Source organism: Triturus cristatus, chromosome 4_2 (assembly GCF_964204655.1).
Source record: "Triturus cristatus chromosome 4_2, aTriCri1.1, whole genome shotgun sequence".
NCBI lineage: Eukaryota > Metazoa > Chordata > Amphibia > Caudata > Salamandridae > Triturus > Triturus cristatus.
Genome location: NC_140586.1, coordinates 507,299,343 through 507,312,984, shown reverse-complemented (window position 1 = coordinate 507,312,984; position 13,642 = coordinate 507,299,343).

Sequence of the window (13,642 nt, the reverse complement as noted above, 5' to 3'; positions counted from 1 at the left end):
CGGCCAGAACTGGATCTTTTCGCTGAACGATGGATTTGACAAAACCCTTCAACTACAGGGGGCTCTCCACAAAGCCAGGTCTCTTGTAAACAGATAATCTCATTATTTTTCGAGAGCTTTTTTAAAACTTCCTGTTTTAGCTGTGTTCCGATACCATTTATGTTCCAAGAGACCAATTTTATGCCTTGTGGCTGCCCCATTGCCTATTCTACATCGCTCAATTGCCCGGTAAATTCTGTTCCCTCTGCATAATACTGAGAAGGACCTGCCGGGCTTGTACTATAGCTCCAGTTCTTCCTGGCTTTCATCAAGTTTGAATTATTTATTACTATATTGAAGTTTTCCAACCCTTTGTCTACTTCCTTTCCCGGTAACTGTACTTGTCTCTTTACTAGGCCTGCATGAAAACGTAAGAAAGTTTTCTATTATGGAGCATTAACTTCTGGGACAATTTCTTCTTTAGGCACTAGTCTGATCCCTTCTTTTCGTATCTCCTTCTCTGCGTTTATCACTGCTGCTTGGACCAGGTCGGAATAAAACTGTACCCTAGTGAATTCCTTACAAGTTGCTTGAAAACCCACCTGCCGAAGATCCTTGAATCCTATTCCTTTTAAATTTAGGCAGTGGGCAAATGAGTTAAGTAGGTGGGATCTATTTAAATAAGAGTTTTTCTTAGTTCTTTTCCCTCCCCTTTCCATTTTCACTTTTTCGAAGTATAACCACTTATTCCCTTTATCCTCCTCTCCTTCCAATCTAGATCCCCTCGGAGGCAATTGGGTATTAATTCTTGTCCCTTCCTCCGAGCTAATACCTCGTGATAACTTATCATTAGGTAAAGTCATAAGACCTGGATTTCTTACTACCTTAAGAGGCATTTGATTTAGATTTTTTAACTCCTTATCCTGATGGTTTTGCTTCCTATTACTGGTCTCCTTTTCTACTACCACCCTTGCTGATTTCTCTGCCCTTATTCTTGTCATTCCTATTTCTCTCACTACTTCTCTCACAACATTAAGGGGTTCAACCTTAGGTGTTTGATCATGTACTCCTAATTGATCATTCTTCTCCCTTCTCTTTTTCATTACTCTTATTTTATCCTTTCTTTGTACATTTCTTCCTACCATTCTTGCACGTTTCGACAAGCCATATCTTAACTGACCGCCCCTTCTCTTTACCAGCATCGGCCATCTTGAAACATAAACTTTGTGATTGGGGGTTGGTGATTCAACATTAGAGTTAATCAACGTCGCAGGGGGATCAACATTTCCAGTCTCCACCCCCCTCCCCTCCCTCACCGGGGCTTTCAATACTGGGTCCGAAACTGGTCTTAACATTAATGGCATTTGCCCCCTAATACCATGTAATTCGCCCTCAATTTTAAAAAGTTGCGTTTTCTGAGTTTTTAAAATGTCGTGATTTAGCAAGGTCACTTCCAACAGGCCTTGGAGTGATTTTTGTAACATCAACATTAACTCCAGTATTGAAAAAACTGGTGTTGCTGAAGTTTCCATATTTAACTCCAAGGGTTGATTTTCGTCATTAATATTACCAGTATTGATCACATGCCCTGATCCCATGGTTCCGTGTGAGACCGAGCCATCTGTCCCATTTAATCTTCCATCTGTGATTAGGGCTGCTTCTTCATTTTTTCTTTGGACCGGACTTTCTACTTCATCAAACGACTGTAAAAGCGGTCTCGGGATGAGGAGAGTCGCGGTGACATTATTGCCCCCTTAAGTCCTATCAAAGGCTGTACTGATTGATTAGCCAAATGTATCGAATCCATTGTATGTTCGTCAAATATTAGGGAGGACCCCCCTTTCCATAATTCATCCCCTTCTTCTGTAGTCGGGGATTTAGCCGGGGATTTAGCCGGAGAAAAGACCCTTTTAAAGTGCTTCCCAACAAATTCTTTAAGGGAGTTAGAAGCCATACCTCCCTTACTTCCTTCAAGTAGAATCTCTTTAGAAGCTTTCCCTTTTTTCTTTTGAACGCATTGGGATCTCGGCTCTATCCCTGGCCCGATCAAATTCCCCCCGGAGGTATTTTGACATCCTGCAGTTGCCCTTTCTTTTTGCTTTTGGCCCAATACGCTTTTATTTCTCCGAGGGGCCATTTAAGCACTTAAAAATGAACTTTGATGCAAATGTAATGCCCCAATATACCAGACACAGTCCAAACACAGTCCTCCGGGCGAGGGGGGTGACCACAACTTAGTATTAGTTGCTTCCACTTGACAAGATTTATTTATTTATTTATTTATTTTTTACTTACCTCTGTTGTGCCTTGTACGCCGAGCCATGCGCCGTGCCCTTCTTCACCTACTTCCAGCATCCAATATAGTCAGTCGAGAGATCCTTCTTGCACATCAGCTACAAATATTCAATTGAGTTGTATCATATGGAGCACATGTAGATTCTGATTCAGACCACCCATCCAAAAGGCGCCTTTCTTCCACCGTGCTTGAAATGATTAGAATGCGCTCTAACCTTCCCCCCCTCGCTTCAATCTCCGCAAAGCGAGGGATCACACTACGCCTTTGGTGGGGGGAGGATGAGTCGATGACGCCGTGGCCCAATAGGGGGGATAACTTCACAATTTAAAAAAATAATATATATATATATATCCACGCTCAATAAATGACGGTCAGCAGTCTTGTATACGAGCATACGAGCTCGCAAAGAACGTGTTAGGCTCCGGCGTTTAGATTACCGGCTCCGGCTCTAGCTCCAAGCCTCAAGCTCCGACTCGCTTCAACGGCATCAGGGTCACGTGATACGGCAATGACGGCGATGACGGCAGTACGGCAACAACAGAGTATCTCTACGGCAACCGCTCTAGGCAGTGACATGACTATGCAGTCTTGTGGCATGATCTCAGTGTGTGTATTGTGCTGCATCCGCCAGGGGTGGGTATGCATGTGTCATTTGTCCTCACACCCACATGTGGTGTGTCATGCAGTGGGGGAAAGACAGCCATCCTCCTGGGAGTGGGACACTGCTGTCAGTGATGTGTTGTTATGGCACTATCATCATAGTCAAAACTCAGGGATGCGTACATCCACCCATGGAGTTGTGGGCATATGCTAATGATGTACACACCCCCATGTCTATGTCCACTGCTGGGAGTCCTCTGCACCCACCCCCATGTCTCTGTCTACTGCTGGGAGTCCTCTTTACCCACCCACACATGTCTGTCCACTGCTGGGAGTCCTCTGCACCCACCCCTCATATTGCAGTTCACTGCTGGGAGTCATCTGCACCCACCCACATATGTCTGTCCACTGCTGGGAGTCCTCTGCAGCCACCCCTCATGTGTCTGTCCACTGCTGGGTGTCCTCTGCACCCACTCACATATGTCTGTCCACTGCTGGGAGTCCTCTGCACCCACCCACATATGTCTGTCCACTGCTGGGAGTCCTCTGCACCCACCCCTATGTCTCTGTCCACTGCTGGGAGTCCTCTGCAGCCACCCCTCATATGTATGTCCACTGCTGGGAGTCCTCTGCACCCACCCCCATGTCTCTGTCCACTGCTGGGAGTCCTCTGCACCCACCCCTCATATTGCAGGCCAGTGCTGGTAGTGATATGCACCCACCCCCATGTCTCTGTCCACTGCTGGGAGTCCTCTGCACCCACCCCTCATATTGCAGTCCACTGCTGGGAGTCCTCTGCACCCACCCACATATGTCTGTCCACTGCTGGGTGTCCGCTGCACCCACCCACATATGTCTGTCCACTGCTGGGAGTCCTCTGCACCCACCCACATATGTCTGTCCACTGCTGGGAGTCCTCTGCAGCCACCCCTCATATGTCTGTCCACTGCTGGGAGTCCTCTGCACCCACCCCCATGTCTCTGTCCACTGCTGGGAGTCCTCTGCACACACCCCCATGTCTCTCTCCACTGCTTGGAGCCCTCTGCAGCCACCCCTCATATGTCTGTCCACTGCTGGGAGTCCTCTGCAGCCACCCACATATGTCTGTCCACTGCTGGGAGTCCTCTGCACCCACCCACATATGTCTCTCCACTGCTGGGAGTCCTCTGCACCCACCCCCATGTCGTTGTCCACTGCTGGGAGTACTCTGCACCCACTCACATATGTCTGTCCACTGCTGGGTGTCCTCTGCACCCACCCACATATGTATGTCCACTGCTGGGAGTCCTCTGCACCCACCCACATATGTCTGCCCACTGCTGCGAGTCCTCTGCAGCCACCCCTCATATGTCTGTCCACTGCTGGGAGTCCTCTGCACCCACCCCCATGTCTCTGTCCACTGCTGGGAGTCCTCTGCACCCACCCCCATGTTTCTGTCCACTACTGGGAGTCCTCTGCAGCCACCCCTCATATGTCTGCCCACAGCTGTGAGTCCTCTGCACCCACCCACATATGTCTGTCCACTGCTGGGAGTCCTCTGCACCCACCCCCATGTCTCTGTCCACTGCTGGGAGTCCTCTGCACCCACCCCCATGTCTCTGTCCACTGCTGGGAATCCTATGCAGCCATACACCCACCCCCTTGGTGTTGTACACTGCTCTCCTTGGCCTCCACACACAACAATATAATGGTGATATGCTGCACCAGGCCATACAACACCAACACCATTCGTGGCGTGTGTACGCCTTGTATCCCAAGTGTACTGGTGCCGTAGGGGTACGTTTGATACGGACCGTACCCCCGCATTCAGAGGGTGTGTACGGACCGTACCATGCGTACCCCTACGGCCCCAATCCAATCGTGGTACGGGCCGTACACACGCTCTGAGAGCGTGTGTACGGTCCGTATCACAATTGTAGTGGTGCCGTTGGAGTACGCGTGGTACGGACTGTACACCCGCTCTGAGAGCTTGTGTACGGCCCATACCATGCGTACTCCTACGGCCCCACTACTATAGTGATACAGACCGTACACACGCTCTCAGTGCGGGTGTACGGTCTGTATCACACGCACCCCTACGGCACCAGGACAATAGTGATACGGGCCGTACCCACACATTCTTAGCGTGGGTACGGTCCATACCACTATAGTAATGGTGCCGTAGGAGTACGCGTGGTACGGACCATACACCCGCTCTGAGAGCGTGTGTACGGCCCGTACCATGCGTACTCCTACGGCACCACTACTATAGTGATACGGACCGTACCCACGCTATGGATGTGTGAGTACCGTGCGTATCTATAATCTAGTGTTGCCATAGGGGTACACGTCCACGTCCACTTCCGTTGTTGCGGGACGCAGGGATTGTTGGACACACCCCCCGAAGTGACCAGACCCTGGAGGTAATGTATGTACAGAATATTGTCGGTTTTCATTTGGGTAGGGGTTATGTTTCCTGCCCCTCGCCCCCCCTTTGCCCCTGGGTGCTGTTCTCACCTTCTGCGGCGTGCGCGGCGGTTTCGGTGCACCAGGTCGTAGGCTAGGAGGGCCAGGATGACACGTAGGATGGGGTCCATGGCTGTCCGTCGTGTACCGGGGATCCGTATTCGCGTCGTACTCAATTTCCCAGGAGTTTTTGGCTGCCATAAAAAATAAGCCGTGCGGAGTGACGTAGGCACGAATCGTACTTGCTGGTCCGTAAAATGCTGCCTGACTCCGTACGGACATCACGTACGCGCTGTCCCGGATAAGAATCTTTGTAATTTTTTAGCCATACGGTGTTTTGTACGATTCGTATGGAAATGGTATTTCTGTACGAATCGTACTTGCTGGATTGTACGGTGGATTGCCCGGGTACGAGTCGTACGGAGAATACGCTCCGTACGACAAATCGTACTCAGGTTTTACAGGATCGGAATCGGCACCCAAATGTTAAAGGGACGTTATAGTTAGGAGTACATGTAAATTAACTTTAAATGACATTAACTGAAAAAACCTAAAGGTTAAAGGAACATTATAGTTAGGTGCACATGTAAAGTACATTTATATATTAAATGTTTAAAAACCCAAAGAAATTTACTGAAAAAAACCTAAAGTTAAAGGCACAATCAGGTGTCAAATTTCACCAGAATAATTATGTTGCAAACATAGAAAAGTCTGAAATTCATCAGTTATAGTTCTCTGTGATAACTATAAATTGGGCCCCAACCATGCATTGCCAGAAACAATAGTGTTCAGTAAAAATGCCCAAAAAAAGAAAATCAGGTGAGAGACAAGAAAAGGGAAAATTTCCAGCAAGCAGGTGTCTGAGTGGGGGGTCCACCAAGAGTACAAGGAATGAGGAACCTCTCACTTTTGGAAGCCCTCAAGGTTCAAGATGAGGAGATCATTGGGGCATTAGTAGGTACTGGAAGAGACAAGCCTGTGGTTGTTAGGAGCATCCAGGATGCTTGTTTTAGAGACCACTGGGTAAGTTACACCCCATTGTGAGGGAATATTTTAATCAGAGTGTAGGTATTGAAGCACTCCATCCTGGGTGTTGAAGTACACTTTATCCTGGGTATGAGCAGACTGCAGGATGAAGTGATGTGTCAATCCCTGGATGTCATAGCCCCGGGTGCATGGCTAGGAATTTTATATCCAGAGCTCAGGGTTTTAGGAGCTGTGGGTTGTTTCATTGAATACATAATAGCCCAGGGACATCCCAAGTAGTCACAATAAATCATCAGAGAGCAGGACTCAGAAATTTGCTTTTAAAGTAGGGTTTAGTGCCCCAGGCTCCCTGAGTCAGATTGAACCCTCACTTTTTCATACAGATACAGATGCTATCCAACATTCAGATCTGCACTTTACAATGTACGGATGTTGATTGTTGTTACTCTCTACCTTCCTAACTACTCAGGGCCTCAATTAGAAGCCCATTGCACCACTCGTGCGTCACTTCTTTTGATGCACCAGTAGTGCAGTGTGCCTTCCCATATTTACAAGGCAATGTAAAGTCACCCTGCATGACTTTTCATTGCCTTGTAAATATGGGCCCATTTCACGCACTACTCTGGGTGTTGCTGCGGGTGTTCCCATGCAGCATCCATGGAACCTGACACAGTCCCAGATGTAAAAAGCTTTGTAAAGCTGAGAATGTGTCAGAATTCTATACCTCCCAAGGGGCGACATGGAGTGGCGCAACAAGGAGAAATACTTTTACTTCTCCTCGTTTCTTCCTATTTCTACATGCATAGAAAGAGGAAAATGCCATCAGATTGTTTTTGTGCAGGAAGGTGTCCCTTCCTGCACAAAGAGAATCATCCCTGCAATGTAGGCACCCTTTCAACATGTTGCAACGATGCATGCACTGGCACATGGCAGACAATTGTGCTCCAGTGCAGGGGAAAGCACATGGATGCGTCATATTGTTTAAAACGCAGCATGGCGCAGCAAAATGGCTTGCAGCGCTACGCTACGTCCTTTTTTTGTAAATGATGCACTCAGTATGAATATGGAAATGATTTGTTGATATTTGTCATTCAACTTCCCTCTCCATTTAGTTCCTCTCCTTCACGTGCCTTCCTTCCTGTTCACTGCAATATCAATATAATGTATTACACCCCTTAAATGAATTTGTGCTAAAGTTAGAGACAGGTGCTTTGGTGCAAACATTTCTGGGCCTTTCTCTTCTAAAATAACAGATAGTTCATCCAATGCACTGTTGTTAGAAATCACATTCTACAAGAAAAGTCAGAGAGCACTTCATAAAGTATATATGAGGAGTACATTTGTCACATCCTTTTACCTGTGGACGAGAGTCGACGAAGTCTACAAAACAAAACAAAATGGAAACAGACACAAAGAAGGTCAATAAATACTGCAGTTAATATATCTGTTGATTATCGATAATTTGATAAGCAAAAGTAATCACATCTCTTGCATATCCTGTCTAACTGAAGTTGTGTCTCCCTTTGAGTTCCTCCTGAAAATAAGCAGATGTGATATAACAACAAGAGGGCATACTTACCTACTGTTAAGTTGTTAAACCAAAATTCCGATCATGGAGTTGATTAGCAGATAAATGCTGATGGCATCTTTATAGATAATGTCTGAAGTTAACTTAAAAGTACCCACTGTTGTACCTTTGAAACACCCATGAATAGGCTGGGCATAAGAGAGTTTGGTAATGAGTAACAAAACAAAGGACCTCTTCCTGAGGTTCCGGTAATAAAGGCTCTTCAGACTGCAAAATGCTCAAAACATTGCACAAACCAAGAGCGACAATATTTAAAGGGGGTGTGCAAAGGTCAGCTTTAGTTTTTCTAGTGCTAGGATTTAAAGCATATCATTTTAAATATTTCACAAAAGGCAATCCTCCCCTATAAAATACACCACTCGCTCCATACACCATCATTGACCACTGATACATCAAATAATTTGTAGGTCGATAACCAATGTGTCTTCCTAGAAATGTATTCAGAAAATAAAGGCATGTCTTGAGAAGTGACGTCCTACTCATGGCTAGTGAAACTCACACATTGGGAAAATCTTCTCAATTTGAATTTTGAATTTGAATTTAGAAAGGGCATATAACCAAAAAGGCATCAAAGCACTATAACCGTCAAAAGCAAATGGGGGAGACCATCAGAAGGAATTATGGTTGCAAAAAGAGGCACATTTTTATGTGCTTGTGGAACATGGATATGAATTATGGTTCACAATATGTGGAGGGAGAGTGTTCCAAAGGCTGACCACTGCCTTAAAAAAGGCACGCTCACCCCATCTTGACTTCCAGAACCTGGGAACAGTCACTTTCCTCTGATCAGCCGATCTCAACTGGATTGTTTTTGTGCAGAAAGGTGCCCTTTCCTGCACAACAATAATCCTTTATGCAACACAGGCACCCTTGAATCCTGGTGCAAGGGTGACTGTGTTGGCGCTAGGAAGGCAAAATGGCACTACTGCAGGAGAAAAATTAGGAATGCACAGTATTCTTTTAAATAAGGTGCATTGCTGCCCTTTCCCTGTCATGCAGTACAGCGCAGCAAGATGACTTTCTGTGCTGTGCTGCACTGTGTGACAAAATTAGTAAATATGCCCCAATGTTTCCAGACTTTTATTTGTGCCACAGAAGTGTTTACTTTGGAGCCACAAGCAGAGCACTTCATATGCTAATGGTTAAGTACCCACAGAATATACATCCCATATTTAATCTCTTTTGAGTGGAGCACGACAAATTAACATCCTCTGCTCTCCATCTGTAGTGCGGAGTGTGTTACCTGGTGCTCCTCTGTACTTGAAAAGAAAATGCACCTATTTTAAAATGAGAAGCTTTTTGTTTTCTAAAATCTAAGTCGGGATGCAAAGTAAGCTTTGCTTTAGCGCTAGCATGCACAGTGCACTGTCTTCACAGTACATCAAAGTGAACGCAAACTGTACTAATGGAGTGGGGGCACATTGCTTCACATTTGAGAGGCATCATTAAAAAGGGGAAATTGTCCTCTTTCCACTGCTGTCTCTCCCTACTGGATCCCTGCCTGGGAATCACACTCAGCACAAGATCTCTCAGCAGGGATCTTCCCCACTAGACACCAATTATCTTTTCTTTCCGGGAGGGTAGCGGCCCCTCTGGGCATGGGCCTGTGCTTCCCTGAGGAAGAGACAGCCAGATAGACACAAAGAAAATGAACACTTAATTGTTTTTAGGGGAGTGGTCCCCTACCTTGGACAAATTATATTTTCTATCCCCCGGGGGTTTGTACTCCCCAAAAGGGAAGAAAATCCTCTAGGTGCAAGAGAACTGCACAATTCTCTGTTTAGTGGGGTGCATTCCGAGGGCATGGGACTTCACACTCCCTACCTTAGCACAGCAGTCTTTCTGCCCACTGTGGGGTGGATAGTTTGCCACTGATCTGCTCTGGGGGCAGAAAGCCTTCTTGGCCACGAGGGAATATTTTTGATTGACTGGTCTGGCATTGTCCTTTGTTCCTCCACACTCAGCATACTAATTTGTTTTACCCGCAGTGTACGTATATGGTGTGTTTACCCACAACCTCCCTACTGAGAGAGGTAGACCACCATTGAATATTTTGAAGTTATTGTTGGGGGATTTGCTCCCACTGGACATGGCCTATGCACCCCCCACCTTGAGAACAACAGTCTTTATGTCCCCCTACAGGCAGATTGGGGAGTTTATCCCCAATCATCCCCAGGGAAACAAATGTCCACTAAACGCCAGGTAAAAATAGACCGAATAAAGGTGTGGCAGTCGGCTGGTCAGATATTGGAATGTGACTCTGCCCCAGACAGTTTTACTGCAACCCGGGGGGTTGATTGGGAGACTTACTGCAATTCTGCCCTGTGGAGTGGTGAGGGAAGCCCACTATCTACTCAGGTACAGCTCTAGGGCAGTGCAATTGGTGATACCGTACCGTGTGCTGACTGTGTACTCAGGTCCGGCTCTAGGGCATTGTGATTGGTGCTACAGCACTGAGTGCTGACTTTGAGGGGGGCCGTGTTTTTAAGTACAATATGGTTTTAAAAGCACCTTCTGCCACATTCCTTGCCTCCAGCAATTTTCAGGCAAATATTAAAATGTTAAGATAACTGGTGAATAATGGCCTTATTGCTGAGAGACCTGAGTTTTGTCTAGCGGAAGTTTTGACTCATCATAAAGTAGTACAGAAGGTTAAAATGCCTGCTGCAAAGCATGTGTACCATGCAGATCAAAAAGTGCATACAATGTAAATAAGTCAGTGCGTTACTGCTTCTATCAGAGAGACCCTTCTGTTACTTGTAGTTTATAAGTTTAAATCCTGATATAGAACAGTGAGCTATTAATTTTCATCAAAGATCTGCATGCAAACTGCAAGGTATAGATTAGAGTGTATGATTTTTTTTTCTCCAGTCTTTCGTTATTCTAAGGTTGCAAAAAGGTTATATTTGGGTAGAAATCAATTCTTATTAGTAAAGCTACCCCCTACCATGGTGTTACATCTTAAATTCTAAGTTTGTGCTTCTCCAGACCAAGCACTCAAACTATACTGCCTACCAGTATGGATAACTTGTGACCCCTACACCTTGTAGTCCTCTGTCTGATATAACATTTCCTATACACTGATTTACACACTTATGATTAATTGTCTCTGTGTGATGTGTATGCAATGTAAAGGGCTCTGGCACCTTACACTGATATGAGAGGCACTATAAAACTAATGAAATGCACGAGAGAGAGACATGTAATGGATACTCGAGGGCCATTGTTGGAAGGTGGGAGTGAGGGAATCCGTGGAGAAGGAGGTCATTGTCGTACCTGGTGCCACCGGCATTAAAGCCAGCCCTGTATACACCAGGGATATCTTTTTTGTTTTAGGAATGACATTGGATGTGGGAGGGCCTATGAACTACTCCTAAAACCCCAACAGTCTTTCTTCCTACCTGGAACACAGAGCATCTCCTTTCCCATGGCTAGCAAGAGAAAATTTGGATTTTATTGAGCGCTGTTTTCACACATGGACTGGCCGACTTGTGAAAATTCCAAATTATTTTTTACTTGCTTTGCTTAATGAAGGTATTACTTATGCACGGGTTCAGCTGCTACCCAGGGTGACTTACTAATCCAAAAATTTCTGAAAACTAGATACCCAGGGTAGTACATGGCAGTGTACCTTACATGAATTCAACGTTTAGTTATCCACAATGCCTTTTAATATGTAAACTATTTCAGAAGTTTTTCCCAACAGAATATAGGTGTTTCACTACTAATTGTGATTCACCAATTAATCCGGATGCGGTCAGGTGCTGTACATTTATGGTAGGAGAACACCAGCCAAAAATCCAGGGAACTTGTCATGAGGCAACTACTGGTATTCAGGATCCATTCTCTTTTGTCATTGCATTAGAGATATATTACTTTGCTTGCACATTTAAAACAAAAGGTCACAATTATAGGCCAAAGCCATGGACAAATGTGGTGTTCACACCTAATGGCCCACATAGGAAATGTACTAGCAGCATATCACTCTGATTTCAAAAGTAATTTCCTGGTTGCAATGTAGACACAACAATTGTGCAAGGTGATGACTCTCACAGGAGGTAGTGCTCATGCTGGCTGTGATCAAAAGTATCCCAAAACACTGGCACATTGAGTGTGAAGACTCTGCACCTGAATGTCATTAGCCTTACTGAAGCAGTAATCAGAGAAAGGCAAAAGTTCACTCCTGGCCAACAACATTTTTCACCCTTAACAACCGAATCTGCTGACTCACCCTCTCTCCCACAACATCAACTAAAGAACAGGGATTAAAAAAGGGCTAATCGGAAACTCTACTAAAATGTCCCCACAGAATTTCTAAGGGAAGCCGAGTATTCATCCTTGGTTATGTCAGTGTCTGGGTCTCCAGATTCAGGAAATACACTTGTGCTGCCTGGGAAGCTGCATCCATCTTCCAACCTTTGCTATGCCAAACAAGGGACAATCAAAAATGGATGCCTCAGTTACCACAGGAAGTTTGGAGGGGAAAGTGTGGTTGATTTAAATCACAGACTGGAGATCTTGTAATTCCGATGGCCAATAGTTGGGCAATATGAGTGGGTTCCTCGCTTAAAGAACCTCCCATTTGTTCTGGGTCTCCGTTGTTAATTCAACCTTCAGTCTAACTTGGAGAAGTTTGAATGAATGAATGATTCTTTATCGTTTGATTAAATAAAATTATCGTTGGTGTTGGCATGCGGATCCCATACAGTTGCACGTTTGTTCCCAGCTAAGGGCAGGATTGGGTCTGGCATTTCCCAATATGTGTTTGTGGGTCGTACAGTGCAAGGGTTTTGTAGTTAGAGAGGCTGCCTGAGAGGGGCTCCTTCTCGTTGCTGACTGTGTCACCTGCTGGTGGAGCTTTTGGTGCAAAGGGTTTGCCTCCGTTGGGGGTGTGTTTATATAAGAAGTGTGTTATAAGTCCTGCTGTTGGGGCCTTTTGGCATGACTTCGGGTGGAGACTTGCCTGGTCTGCATTCCGTGCACTTCTCAAGGTCTTTTAAGACTGCTACAGGTGTTTCCTTCCTCCTTAGACTTGCTGTGCACTGGAGTGGTGCCCTGGGCTCTGTAGGGGCTGGGGCCTCAGATTGCAGTTGTGTCAGCTGGCTGGCATGAGGACATCTTTTGGCTTATCAGCTTTAGGGGCCCTCCCCCTCCTCTCTTAACTGATGGAGCCTTGACACTCTTAGTGCCTCCCTTTCTTCCTGGGTGTCCCCACCAGCCGCCTCTGGCCACTTGTCTTCTGGGGCCTTCCACCAGCCGCCTAGAGGCTGATGGTCTTTGGGTCCTATGCAGCTGGTTTGGTCCCTGCCACTGCGGAGTGGTGTGGGGCTGGGCAAGCTGGCCACTCTCAACCCTTCTGGCTCACTGGAGTCACTAGTCGGCAGTCTCAAGCTGCTCAATTGAGTTTTGGAGCTTTGATGTCCTGGGAGCAATCATTGTACTCTCGATGCAAACCAGGTAGATCTGCGGGTCTCCTTCGGGGTACTCTGGGCCTTCGGGCTTCAGCCAGCTGGTGTAACCCTTTGGTGGCCTGGTTTTCGTAGGCAACAGTGAGCCCTAACGAAGTGGGGGTGAGGCCACTCCTGGGATGGGTTGGAAACATGGGCAGGTCTTCTGATTATGACCTCGCAAGCTGAACCTGGCACTAGCCTGGCCGCTTTCACTGGGGAAATCTAGGCTCACTCCCTCACAACCAGCTACAGCTGCAGCGCCCGTGATCGTTTAGAGACTTTTGAGCCTCTTCAGTT